Here is a 14,002-nt window from a genome sequence, read left to right as displayed (position 1 = left end):
TGTTACATGTGCTATTTAATTACTATAATTAAAAAATATATAATTATAGTGATTATACCTGCTGACCGTTAAACAGTACGTGCAGTCAGTGCACTATGCACACCAACCCTTTTGGTTGCGTTTATGTCTAATACAAATCTTTTGTATCAAATTGATCCCTAAGCATACAGTTCTATGGTAAGCATTGAATAAACATCCCAACATTACTGAGGGCCCACGGAGAGCAATTTCGGTAAAGCTGAAGCTTTCATTGTTTCTAAAAGCTGCTTAATTGGCTCCGCACGAGCCTTGTGACAAACAGCTCTCAACTCCACTTGCACTCATCTCCCAACGCACTCGATCTGTGTAAAGTAAAGCCGATCATCAGAGGAACAATGCGCTTGATTGTGCCCCCAGTTGCACGCTGTTCCAGTACATCAGCCGTACTACTGACCCCCAGGTCCTATTGTGAAATGTCAGGACACTCACAGCAGCCAACAGCTATATTGGCTCCATGGCTAATTTTCCAGTCAATGCTGGTGATGGGTTGCCGACAGGTATGGTTCTGTTTCCTAACTGTGAAGGTCAGGCCACAAGCCGGATGGTTGAACACTTCCCTGGTGGTTCAGTAATTACTCTCACTAAAGCCAAGCACCCCATGGATTGGATTCTGTTCTTCTCCTGCACTGGAGGGGGGAGGGGGAGATCTGTCACTTCAGGCACTTTATTTTCCCTCATAGCAGCCATTTATAGAAATCAAACTGACTGCCTGTGACAACGGACATTGGATATGTCCATTCGCAGATGGGTGGATGGTAGGGATGGCAATCCTCTCGGACTGGCCTGGAAATTCTAGGAATTGTTGATTAGCCTCCTGGATACTACTGTGCATAATTGGGAGAAAAAAAATCAGAATTATCGGTGGGGATTTTAAGCCCCCACATTGGATAGGGCAGAATCTTAAAACCTTGAAATTGGGAAATTAGAATCATAGAATCGCGACAGTGCAGAAGGAGGCCATTCGGCCCATTGAGTCTGCATCGAGCACAATCCCACCCAGGCCCTACTCCCATAATCCCACATATTTACCCAGCTCATCCCCCAACGCTAGGGTCAATTTAGCATGGCCAATCAATCTAACCAGCACGTCTTTCAGACTGTGGGAGGAAACCGGAGCACCCGGAGGAAACCCACGCAGACATGGGGAGAATGTGCAAACTCCACACAGACAGTGACCCGAGGCCGGTATTGAACCCAGGTCCTTGGTGCTGTGAGGCAGCGGTGCTAACCACTGTGCCGCCATGCCATCCCTTATTGGCCCCCAAACTGTTGTCAACACACTTACTTTAGTTTAAGTGGGCACTTATTGGTTAGCATGATGAACCTACTCTCGATATGTGAGATGTCAATTATAATATTTAAATGAGACTTTGTGCCTCAGAAGGTCAGCAGCGATTTGGATTAAATGGCCGTCTGCTGGTCTCCTGGGCCAGGTGAAACCTGGCAACTAAAGGAGGGCTAGAATGACTGGATCCAGTTACCTTGCGGATTAGAAAAAGAAATATTCTGTTAATTTATTTTAATTCATTCGTGGGACATGAGCATCGCTAGTTGGCCATCATTTATTGTCCATCCCTAATTGCCCAAAGGGAGTTGAGAGTCAACCACATTGCTGTGGCTCTGGGGTCACATGTAGGCCAGACCAGGACGGCAGATTTCCTTCCCTCAAGGACATTAGTGAACCAGATGGGTTTTTCCAACAATCGGCAATGGTTTCACGGTCATCAGTAGATTCTTAATTCCAAATTTTTTTTAATGAATTCAAATTCCACCATCTGCCATGGTAGGATTCAAACCTGGGTCCCCGGAACATTAGTTGAGTTTGTGGATTAATAGTCTAGCGATAATACCACTAGACCATCGCCTCCCCATCACAGCCTTCATTACAAAGCGATTGGAGTGTTTTTCTTGTAGTAGATTAGTAGTGTAAGAGGAAAGAAGTCTTACTACAATTATATAAGGTCTTTGTGAGACAACATCTAGGCCAAGATTGACCATGCCATGGCATGTCTCCCCCTTCCCTCCACCCCCCACTCCAATCCCCGCGCCCCGGGCCCTGCGAAGGATGCCATTTACTACAGCCAGGACCATAATTTCCTGTCAGGGGAAGGGACCATGGGATTCTTGCCTGAGCAGAAGTGCTACAAAAGGTTCATTGGACTGGTTCCTGGGATGAAGAGATGATCCTGTTGAGTAGGCTGGAACTATATGCGAAGTGATGCATTTTGGTAGAACTAACGTAGGTGGGAGCTGTACAATAAATGGCAGAACCATAAAGGGTGTAGATACGCAGAGGGACCTGGGTGTGCAAGTCCACAGATCCTTGAAGGTGACGTCTCAGGTGGAGAAGGTAGTGAAGAAGGCATATGGCATGCTTGCCTTTATAGGATGGGGCATAGAGTATAAAAGTTGGGGTCTGATGTTGCAGTTGTATAGAACGTTGGTTCGGCCGCATTTGGAATACTGCGCCCAGTTCTGGTCGCCACATTACCAGAAGGACGTGGAGGCTTTAGAGAGTGCAGAGGAGGTTTACCAGGATGTTGCCTGGTATGGAAGGGCTTAGTTATGAGGAGAGATTGGGTAAACTGGGGTTGTTCTCACTGGAAAGACGGAGGATGAGGGGTGACCTAATAGAGGTGTATAAAATTATGAAAGGCATAGATAGGGTGAACGGTGGGAAGCTTTTTCCCATTTCGGTGGTGACGTTCATGAGGGGTCATAGGTTCAAGGTGAGGGGGGAGAGGTTTAACACGGATATCAGAAGGACGTATTTTACACAGAGGGTGGTGGGGGCCTGGAATGCGCTGCCAGGCAAGGTAGTGGAGGCGGACACACTGGGAAAGTTTAAGACTTATCTAGATAGCCACATGAATGGAGTGGGAATGGAGGGATACAAAAGAATGGTCTAGTTTGGACCAGGGAGCGGCACGGGCTTGGAGGGCAGAAGGGCCTGTTCCTGTGCTGTATTGTTCTTTGTTCTTATATTCCCTAGAATTTAGTAGAATCAGCGGTGATCTCATTGAACCATGTAAAATTCTTTAAGAGCTTGATAGAGTCGGTGCTGGGAGGATGTTTATCTTGATTGGGTTTGCTACTTAAGACTGGAATAAGGAAACTTGCCACTGCAGAGAGCTGTGAATCCTCAGTCATTGAGTATATTCAAGTCAAAAATCAACAGGTTATGTTGTATGCTAAGGGAATCAAGGGTTAGAGTGATAGCGTGGGAAGGTCAGTGATTGACAAGAGTTTAGATAGTAAGCAAATCAAGGCATACGGGGATAGTATTTGGGGGAGATGGTTGCATAGTAGTATTGTCACTGGACCTGTCACTGGACTAGTAATCCGCAGACTCAGGGGACCCGGGTTATAGCAGATGGTGAAATTTGGATTGCAAAAAAATCTGGAATTAAAAGTCCAACAATGACCATGAAACCATTGTTGACTGTTGTAAAAACCCATCTGGTTCATTAATGCCCTTAGGAAAGGAAATCAGCCGCCCCTACTGGTCTGGCCTACATGTGACTCCAGAGCCACAGCAATGCAGTTGATTGACTTTTAACTGCTCTCTGAAATGGCCTAGCAAGCCACTCAGCTAAAGGGCAATTAGGGATGGGCAAAAAATGATGGCCCAGCCAGTAATGCCCACATCTTTTTAAGGAGTAAAAAGTACGAGGCAGTGTTACGGAAGTTGCAGATCATCCATTATAGACTCAAGCTGCCGAATAGTCGACTCAAACTCCTACTTCTTGTGTTTTATCCACCACTTAAGTATTTATCCAGCTGTGTCTGTTAAGAAGGAGGAGCAGTTGTGATTCCCACAGGTTACCCAAGCTAACATGTCCCCATGATCCACTGACCCCCCCATCAACCCACGCCACTGCCAACCACTGCAATCCAATCTCTCTCCTTCATCTCTTCCTTAAACCATCCCTCCTCTCTGATCCATGACTGCGATCTTGTACAATGCCTTTTTTGCCTGGCAGCCAGCTAGCCTCTCAATCTGGCTGATGGCCATGTAGGGAACTGAGTAACAAAATGTTCAAACAAGATCCTGCTGATGAGGATAACACAAAGAGTCTACAGGGGGATATAGGCAGGTTAAGTGACTGGGCAAAAACTTACGATGGAATATAATGTAGGAAAATGTGAAGTTCTGCACTTTGGTAGGAAGAATAAAGGAGCTGAATATTATTTAAATAGAGAAAGACTGCAGCACAGAGGGATTTGGGGGTCCTTGTGCATAAATCACAGAATGCTAGCATATAAGTTCAGCAGGTAATTGGGAAGGCAAATGGAATGCTGGCCTTCATCTCAAAGGGAATAGAGTATCAAAATAGGAAAGTCTTGCTCAAACGATATAAGGCAATAGTTAAATCACACCTGGAATACCTGGAAAACCAACAGTTTTGGTTCCCTTATCTAAGGAAAGATATATTGGCAGTCCAGTGAATGTTCATTAGGTTGATCCTGGGTATGGAGGGATTTTCTTACGTGGAGAGGTTAAGTAGCTTGGGCCTGTACTCATTGGAGCTTAAAGGAATGAGAGGCAAACTTATTGAAGCATAGAGGATTCTCAGGGTAGATGCTTGACAGGGTAGATGCTGGGAGGTTGTTTCCCCTTGGGGAGAGTCTAGGAACAGAAGGCATAATCCCAGGATAAGGGGTCACCCATTTAGGACAGAAATGAGGAGGAATTTCTTCTCTCATAGGGTAGTGAATCTGTGGAATTCTTTACCACAGAGAGCTGTAGGGGCTGAATCATTTAGTATGTTGAAGGCTGAGATTCTTCATCAGTAAGGGAATCAAGGGTTATGGGGATAAGGCAGTAAAGTGGTGATAAGGAGTGGGATTTTCCGGCCAAGCTCACCCCAAAGCCAGAAAATCCCATCCGAGGTCAATGGACCTTTGCATGGTCCGTGTCCCACCTGTTACGATCCCCGTGGTGGGCAGGTGAGATGGGAAAATTCCGCTGAAGGATTATATCAGATCAATCATGATCTCATTGAATGACGGGTCGGACTCGATGGGCCGAATGGCCTGCTTCTGCTCCTACATCTTATGGTCTGCTGCCAAAGCCTCGCTGAGGGGCTGTTCCGAGGTTCCTCAGGCAGCTCCCAAACGCAGGCAGAAATGACCACTCATCCAGATTGAGAAGAGGTGGCGCAAACACGGTTTCCTGTGGAGGAATCTCAGCAGTATCTCTGCAGCTGCAGGAGCAGAGAGTCAGTGACCTTGTGTCTGAAGTGACTGATGGCAATCTATACTTCATTGATGCGTGGGAGATAAGGGAAAACTGAAGCCTCTGTGGATCAATCTCATTCCACAGCACAGACTGCTGTCGGCTGCCACAGAAATGTTAAATTATCCTAACATCAGGGAGTGGACCAAGGTCTTTGCTGCGCCAAGAGCTGGATGGAAACCCACCCTAACAACTGTAGCAACACAATTACATTGAAGAAAAATCATTTGTTAATGGGTCGGATTTTACAGTCCCATTGTGGCGGGGCTGTAAAATGCAGCAAACCATTCAAAATCCCAATGACTTAAAGCTTATTTATGAGTCACAAGTAGGCTTACATTAACACTGCAATGAAGTTACTGTGAAATTCCCCTGAGGCCACACTCCAGCGTCTGTTTGGGTACACTGTGGAAGAATTAAGCATGGCCAATGCATCTAACCTTTTGGACTGTGGGAGGAAATCGGAGCACCTGGAGGAAACCCACGCAGACACGGCGATAAAGTGCAGATTCCTCACAGACAGTGGCCCAAGCCGTGAATTGAACCCAGGAACCTGGCGCTGTGAGACAGCAGTGCAAACCACTGTGCCACCGTGCCATTCTCAGGTGAAAAATGGAAGAATGCGCCACAGGAGAGGCTGTAGAATTCCGGCCTCTGAATACTGACAGTCCACGACTTCATGATGCTCAAGTTACGACGAACGGCACAGACGATGTTTAGAAATAGACACCTAGTTTCGACTTTACAATGTCAGTTTTGACTTTATGATGCTACGCCAGTGCACAAGTTCAAACATTCATAGCACGGTGGCACAGTGGTTAGCACTGCTGCCTCACAGTGCCAGGGACCCGGTTCTATTCCTGGCATGGGTGACTGGCTGTCTGGAGTCTGCACATTCTCCCCATGTCTGCGTGGGTTTCCTCCGGTTTCCCCCCACAGTCCGAAAGACGTGCTGGTCAGGCGCATTGGCCATGCTAAATTCTCCCTCAGTGTACCCGAACAGGCGCCGGAGTGTGGCGGCTAGGGGATTTTCACAGTAACTTCATTGCAGTGTTAATGTAAGCCTACTTGTGACACTAATAAACTTTTAAACAATGTCCTGCGCCACCCATCTTGTGTAATTTTATTATATATTGCATCTCTGATCCCGAATGAGCCCAGGGATGTGGAGAACCCCCTCAGAACATTCGGCCTCACTGATGCCCAGTGGAACTAGAGCCCGGACACTGGGAAATGGTTTTCAGTGAATAATTTCAGGATCCGTGTGCAAACCTTCACTGCACCCGAGGTGCTCGCCAGGATCAGCCAATGTTGAATGGCCCCAAAAGCCAGCCAGCTTCCATTAGCGCTCTGAATGCCTGTGGAAATTAGATCACAATTTACCGGTAAAGGTGTGGCTCTGCCCCGCTGAAGGCTTTTCCATTGATTATAATGGGATTCTGGTGCCTGTGGATAGGCGCCTTTTGCTCCGGAATCACGGACAAGATTTACCGCGCAACCGCCCCTTTTTTTCCCGGCGGCAGCAGGTGGCTCACTATTGGCTGGTGGTGAGATCTTCTCGTCCCACTGTTGTCAATGGGGTTTCCCGTTGAATGCACCCCTTGATGCCGGGGAACCCACGGTAGTAATGCACCATTGGCAGGATCAGAAGATCCCAAGATGCTGGCGGGAATGGCTGGAAACTTCCGGCCAGCATGTCTGATTCAGGTCATGGATGGCATCGCTGGATCCCAAGATGCTGTGCGGGAAACAGCCACACGGCAGTGTTTTCCCCCAAAATGGCAAATTGTTGACTTGATGGAAGACAGGTTGGGGAGGATCTGCCTGGACTGCTTCCCCCTTGGAGGATATCACCAGGCAGCTAGCCTGGTCCTTGATGCCTCGGGGGAGCCCACAAACCAATTGGAAAATTCTCGGTGGATCCTGACAAAAGGCCTTAATAGGTCTTTACTCACCCTCAACTGGATATGGAAGGCAAGATTCAGGAAGCCTGGATGACAAGAGAGATTGTGAGCTTAGTGAAAAAGAAGGAGGAGGCATACATAAATTTCAAGAAATTGAAAACGGATAAGGTTCTTGAGCAATACAAAGGTAGCAAGAAAGAGCTTAGACAGGGATTTAGGAGGGCTAAAAGGAGCATGAAATATCCTTGGTGGGCAGGATTAAGGAGAATCCCAAGGCTTTTTATGCATATATAAGGAGAAAGAGGGTCGCTAAGGAAAGAGTGGGTCCACTCAAGGACAGTGGAGGGAATTTGTGTGTGGAGCCAGGTGAAGTGGATGAGGTCTTTAAGGAATACTTTGCATCAGTATTCACAAAGGAGAAAGATGTGGTGGATGGGGAGTGTGGAGAGGATGTTGACATTCTAGGACATGTTAAGATAAGAAGGGAGGAGGTATTGGAGGTTTTGAAAAACATTAAGGTGGACAAGTCCCCAGGGCCAGATAGGGTCTATAACAAAATACTGAGAGTGGCGAGGGAAGTAATTGCTGAGGGCTTGGCCAAAATCTTTGTGTCCTCTTGAGCCACAGATGAGGTACCAGAGGATTGGAGAGTAGTTAGCATTGTTCCTCTGTTCAAGAAGGGCAGGAGAGACAATCTGGGAAATGACAGGCCTGTGAACCTTACATCAGTGATGGGGAAATTATTGGAGAAGATCCTTAGGGACGGGATGTACTCACATCTGGAAGAGAATCAGCTTATTAGTGATAGGCAGCATGGTTTTGTGCAGGGGAGGTCATGTCTCACAAACTTGGTTGAGTTCTTTGATGAAGTGACAAGAAATATTGACCAGGGCAGGGCAGTGGATGTTGTATACATGGACTTTAATAAAGCCTTGGATAAGGTTCCTCAGGATGTACCGAGGCATGGTACATTGGGGAAACCATGCAGACGCTACGACAACGGATGAATGAACACCACTCGACAATCACCAGGCAAGACTGTTCTCTTCCTGTGGGGGAGCACTTCAGCAGTCACGGGCACTCAGCCTCGGATCTTCAGGTAAGCGTTCTCCAAGGTGGCCTTCACGACACACGACAGCGCAGAGTCGCTGAGCAGAAACTGATAGCCAAGTGAGGACGGCCTAAACCGGGATGTTGGATTTATGTCACATTATCAGTAACCCCCACAGCTTGCCTCCTGGATTTGCAGGCTGTCCTGTCTGGAGACAATACACATCTCTTTAACCTGTGTTTAATGCTCCCTCCACCCACATTGTCTGTATCTTTAAGACCTGGCTGGTTGTAGGGATTCGCATTCTAATCAGTATTCTGTAACTTGATTTTGTGTCTCTGTGCACTGTTTGAGAGTACATTTCCACTCCATCTGATGAAGGAGCAGCGCTCCGAAAGCTTATGGTATTTGCTACCAAATAAACCTGTTGGACTTTAACCTGGTGTTGTTAAAACTCTTACTGTGTTCACCCCAGTCCAACGCCGGCATCTCCATATTAAGGTTCCTCATGGCAGGCTGATACAGAAGATGAAGTCATATGGGATCTGAGGTGAGCTGGTAAGATGGATACAAATTGGCTTGGATGTAGAAAGCAGAGAGTAGCAGTTGAAGGGTACTTTTCTAACTGGAGGGTTGTGACAAGCGGTGTTCCACAAGGATCAGTGCTGGGGCCTCTGTTGTTTGTAGTATATATAAGGGAAGATAATGTAGGTGGTCTGATTAGTAAATTTGCAGATGATACAAAAATTGAGGGAGCAGCGGATAGTGAGGAGGATATGAATCGGCTGGAGACCTGGGCCGAAAGATGGCAGATGGAACTTAACCTGGACAAATGTGAGGTGATGCGATTTGGAAGGTCTACTGCAGAGGCAAAGTACACAGTAAATGGTAGAGCCCTTAGAAATATTAACATACAAAGGGATCTAGGCGTGCAGATCCACAGTTCCCTGACGGTCGCAACTCAGGTGGACAAAGTGGTCAAGAAGGCATATGGCATGCTGGCCTCCATCGGTTGGGGCATTGTGTATAGGAATTGGAAAATCATGTTGCAGCTGTATAAGACTTTGGTTAGGCCTGTAAGTTTCAGGGCAATCCTCCATACGTTAAAGGATTCAGAAGAAATCTTGACAGTTTAAAAGTGACCAACTCTGGCTGCTGCCTGATGGAAAGCTTCCCAGAAGGCTCGGCAGGACAAGCATAGCCAGCCTCGGACTGGGATAAGGAAAGGTGCGAGCCAGCCTTGAATATGCAAGTGGCCAGTAGAAGTAGAAAGGCAGACACACCTCTGATCTAATCATTGGAACAAAGGCAGATGGAGACCAGCAGACGAATAAGTAAACAAATCAGCGGGGGGGCAATGGCCATGGAAATCGGCCCATCCCCAGAAGACAAGGAAGACCCATCCCACTAATGGGATACCATTCAGGAAGCTCCGGAGGGACATCAAAAGGACATTAAAATATCAATCAAGGCAGTTTCAGCCTTTTGTGTTTGGACTTGACTCAATTTAAACCAAGACTGCGGGTGATCGAAAGCCCATTTGTCTTTGAAAGCATCTATGGGGGCGGAGTCGATCGGACCCTTTTTGAAAAGTCAAGACTTAAAAGATACAGGTTCAAGTGCTTCAGGGCTTCAGTGCTTCAGGTCTCACAGGTACTGCAGAGTTGTTTTCAGAGTTGTGGTGTTTGAAAGCCGTTTTGGAAAAGTTAGCTGGAGAGTGGCTGTTCGAATGGGCAGGAGTCAAGACTAAGAAAGCAGACAAAAAAGGCCAAGCTCCTCTTCCAGAATCACAAACTCCCTGCACTGAGGCGTTCGAGCTCACCACAAAGGGACCCCTTTTCGGATTGTGAGTGTCCCAGCCAACCTTGTGAAGTCCCGAAGATAGGATAGAGGCTGAGGGAAAGGGTGGTATATTGTAATTTTAAAGTTCAGTAATCTTGTTTGAACTGTGTAAAGTAAGATTTTACTTGTGTCCGTTAGCACTTCTCCCATAGTGATAGCATAAAGCATAAGTTTTATTCATGTGTGGTGTGGCATTGAAGAGGTTGATTCTATTGTTAAATAAATCACTGTAAGTTTGAAACTTGTTTTGGAGTTTGTCTTGCCTCTTGTTCTCTCATCGACGCACTCTGGCGAGGTCACAGTTTCAATATCCCTTACCATAAATCTGGAGTCCAGAACCGAGGGTGATCTGAGCAATTCGAACCCGCTCACTCCAGGGAGACTGCTGGTCAGGAGATAAAGGATCAGAGTCTCTCTGTTTCTCTCTCTTGGGAACCCACTCAAGTGGTGTGGGTACAGGGTGGCTATTGTCCCACCGACAAGGGAGAGAATCACTCAGGCCTTGGTGGCGGTTTTGGGATGGCTGTGTGATATAAGTATCAGGCTACCGGTCAGGTATAAACAGTGAGCCTGGTTCAGCGCTCTCTCTCCTGCGGAGTTGCCCCAGTGCGGCATTCCCCGATCCTTTGAAATTTGTAGGAGAGAGACACTCACGGCTATCGGCAGACCCCCAAATACTGGCCCGCAAGTGGAGTAAAAAGAAAGATCCCGCTACAAGGCTGCATTTGGAGTATTGTGTCCAATTCTGATCGCCAAACTACCAGAAGGATGTTGATGCATTGGAAAAGGGTGCAGAAGAGATTTACCAGGACATTGCCTGGTTTGCAGGATATGGATTATGAAGAAAGGTTGAATAAACTTGGATTGGTTTCACTGGAGCATCGGAGATTATAACAGGCTTGGATAGAGTGGATAGAGTCTTCTTCTCGGGATCAAAGGGCCAATTACTCAGGCATAGGTTGAAACTGAGAGGCGGAAAGTTTAAAAGAGATGCAAGAGGCACGTTTTTCACACAGTGGGTGGAGAATGCCTGGAACATGCTGCTGGAGAAGGTGGTGGAAGCAGATTCTATAACAACATTCAAGAGGCATCTGGATAGATACATGAATAGGCAGGGAGTAGAGGGATATGGACTACATAGAGGCAAGAAAATATTAGATTAGAGAGGCATCTGTGTCGGCACAGATTTGGTGGGCCGAAGGCTTGTTCCTGTGCTGTACTCTTCTTCTTCTTTGGCTATCCATTCCTTGGAGTAGCTAGCCCTCTGGCTCCCCAATCCCACCTCTGGGATGGGGGTCTGGGGGAGTCAGGGCAGCGCCTGTGAAATGACACACTATTCATGCCCTGCTGCCCCCGGAACTCACCTCCAGCACGGGCTAAAAATTCTGCATGATGCATCTTAAGGTCTAAAAATTGACAACTTAAGTGCCTATTGAGCTTGCACAATCAGATGCTTAACAAAATGAACGTAAACCCTATCTTCATCAGTGCACTCTGACATTCAGAAACTGCCATAGCGACCAGTTCCTGCTTCTGCCTCTTTCTTATCCCAGCTCAATTCAACAACTCTCTGAGTTTCACAATGGGCCAAGTCCTGCCATGAATGCCGTTTGTCAGATTTCGGGGGTTTTGCTCCTCTTTTTCAGCAGAAATAGACAGTATTAAGTGTTCAGGAAAACTACAGCAATAAACTCAAGCATTGCAGTTTAATGTGGATTTTACTACCCAAGTCAAGAACCGATAGCCATGGGGGGAGGTGATGGCCTAGTGGAATTATCCAGGAACTCAGCTAATGTTCTGGGGGCCCGGGTTTGAATCCTGCCACGGCAGATGGTGGAATTTGAATTCAATTAAAAAAAAATCTGGAATTAAGAATCTACTGATGACCATGAAACCATTGTCGATTGTCTGAAAAACCTATCTGGTTCACTAATGTCCTTTAGGAAAGGAAATCTGCCGTCCTTACCTGGTCTGGCCTACATGTGACTCCAGAGCCACAGCAATGTGTTGACTCACAACTGCCCTAAAGAACAAAGAACAAAGAACAGTACAGCACAGGAAACAGGCCCTTCGGCCCTCCAAGCCTGTGCCGCTCCTTGGTCCAACTAGACCAATCGTTTGTATCCCTCCATTCCCAGGCTGCTCATGTGACTATCCAGGTAAGTCTTAAACGATGTCAGCGTGCCTGCCTCCACCTCCTTACTTGGCAGCGCATTCCAGGCCCCCACCACCCTCTGTGTAAAAAACGTCCCTCTGATGTCTGAGTTATACTTCGCCCCTCTCAGCTTGAGCCCGTGACCCCTCGTGATCGTAGCTTGAGCCCGTGACCCCTCGTGATCGTGCCCTCTGAAATAGCCTAGCAAGCCACTCAGTTCAAGGGTAAATAGGGATGGGCAGTAAATGCTGGCCAGCCAGCGATGCCCATATCACACAAATGAATTTTTAAAAAAGTACATGAATAACTTCTCTTGCAGCATTTGTCTTTGGTCTCTCTCTCTCCCCTCCTTGTCTCTTGACTTGTTTTCTTGTTTCTAGATTTCAGATCTCTTTGCCTCTTTTATCCTGGCCCTCATCCAATAATCCCTCCCTCACCCCAATCATGCTCATTCCCGTGTTTGGCCATCGGCCAAGCAGGTATCTTTAATCAGAGCATCACGCCATTACAAAAATTGTTTTTCACATCTACCTTTGCCTCTTATCTCAACTCTCCAAGGTCTTATCTCGAGAGGGGCCTCCACATACCAATCCTGTGTTTTTACTTGCATAAGCAATTTCCACTGACATCTTCAAGGTCTCGACCTTTTGCTGTGAGTAGGCTCTTTTTAATAACCTGACATGATGTTCCCATGTTCCCACTACCTTGGCACCATTCCTACACTGTACTGTATTTCAAAGTTTCCCCACTTTGCCTTTCTACAAAGAAGGATATAAAGTTAAACTTTGACAATTAGTATGCTTGTGAGTAGTCTAATAATCGTAACAAGACAATTTTTGCCCTAATATCATGAACTCCATATATGCTCAGTACATTTCTCAAAGTGCATGGCCAGGTGTATCTATTTTATTGCTAAGTTGGTGCTCCACCAATGTGGTCCCTCATTAATAGACGTACATGTAATGGTTGGCTGCTGGACATCTATTCATGGCTCTCGGTAAGGAATTGGTCTGTACCTTATTCTTCTAAGCCATGAGATTGCTCTGTAATTGTTGCCATCACATGGAATCCTGCAGTGCTGTTGTGGTAATTATGACAGGAATGGTTAGGGGTTCAGCCCCATCACTTTGCCAATTTCCACCATTCCCCTTTGCTGTGGTGCTCATTCCTTCAGCATCACCAGCAAGCTGTGCGTAAGCGAGTGTGGTCCTGTCGGAAGGTGAGTTCCAATTCGCCATGGAGAACTTGAATTCAGCTTTGTAAAGAAATTCCAAAAGTTAAAAGCTGGAAGCAGCCAAGGTGACCACGAAGCTGCCGGGTTGTCAGAAAAATATAACGGGGGCGATCTTACGAGCTCACCACGCTGGTGATTGGCATGGCGAGTCATTAAGATTGGGTGAGAGGTGTAAAATCGGGGTGGGAGAGATATTCTTTTGGGGGGGGGGAGGGCTGGGGTGGGGTGATCAGTGGGGGGGGGGGGGGGGGCGAGTGGGAGGGGCATGCGATGTCTGGGGGATCTGAGGAGAGACAGATCTCCCAGTGCACTGTACACAGTGTGCTGGGAGATCGGGACATCATGTCCACAATGGCGCCCCTAGAGCCAGTTTCCCAGCGTGAATAGCCTCCAACCACTTCCCCTACTGGCAAGAATCACATTTTGCCTCATTTGCTTTGTTGATCGTCATATGATTGTGTCTGGGAGCTTGCCCAAAAAATGGGCGCGGTTTTCCTGTTTTCATGCTTGTTCGGCACTTAGAATTATTTTGGTAAGA

The sequence above is a fragment of the Mustelus asterias genome, chromosome 11, assembly GCF_964213995.1.
Source record: "Mustelus asterias chromosome 11, sMusAst1.hap1.1, whole genome shotgun sequence".
Lineage (NCBI taxonomy): Eukaryota > Metazoa > Chordata > Chondrichthyes > Carcharhiniformes > Triakidae > Mustelus > Mustelus asterias.
The sequence above is the reverse complement of the archived record's forward strand: the minus strand, read 5'-3'. Positions refer to the sequence as shown.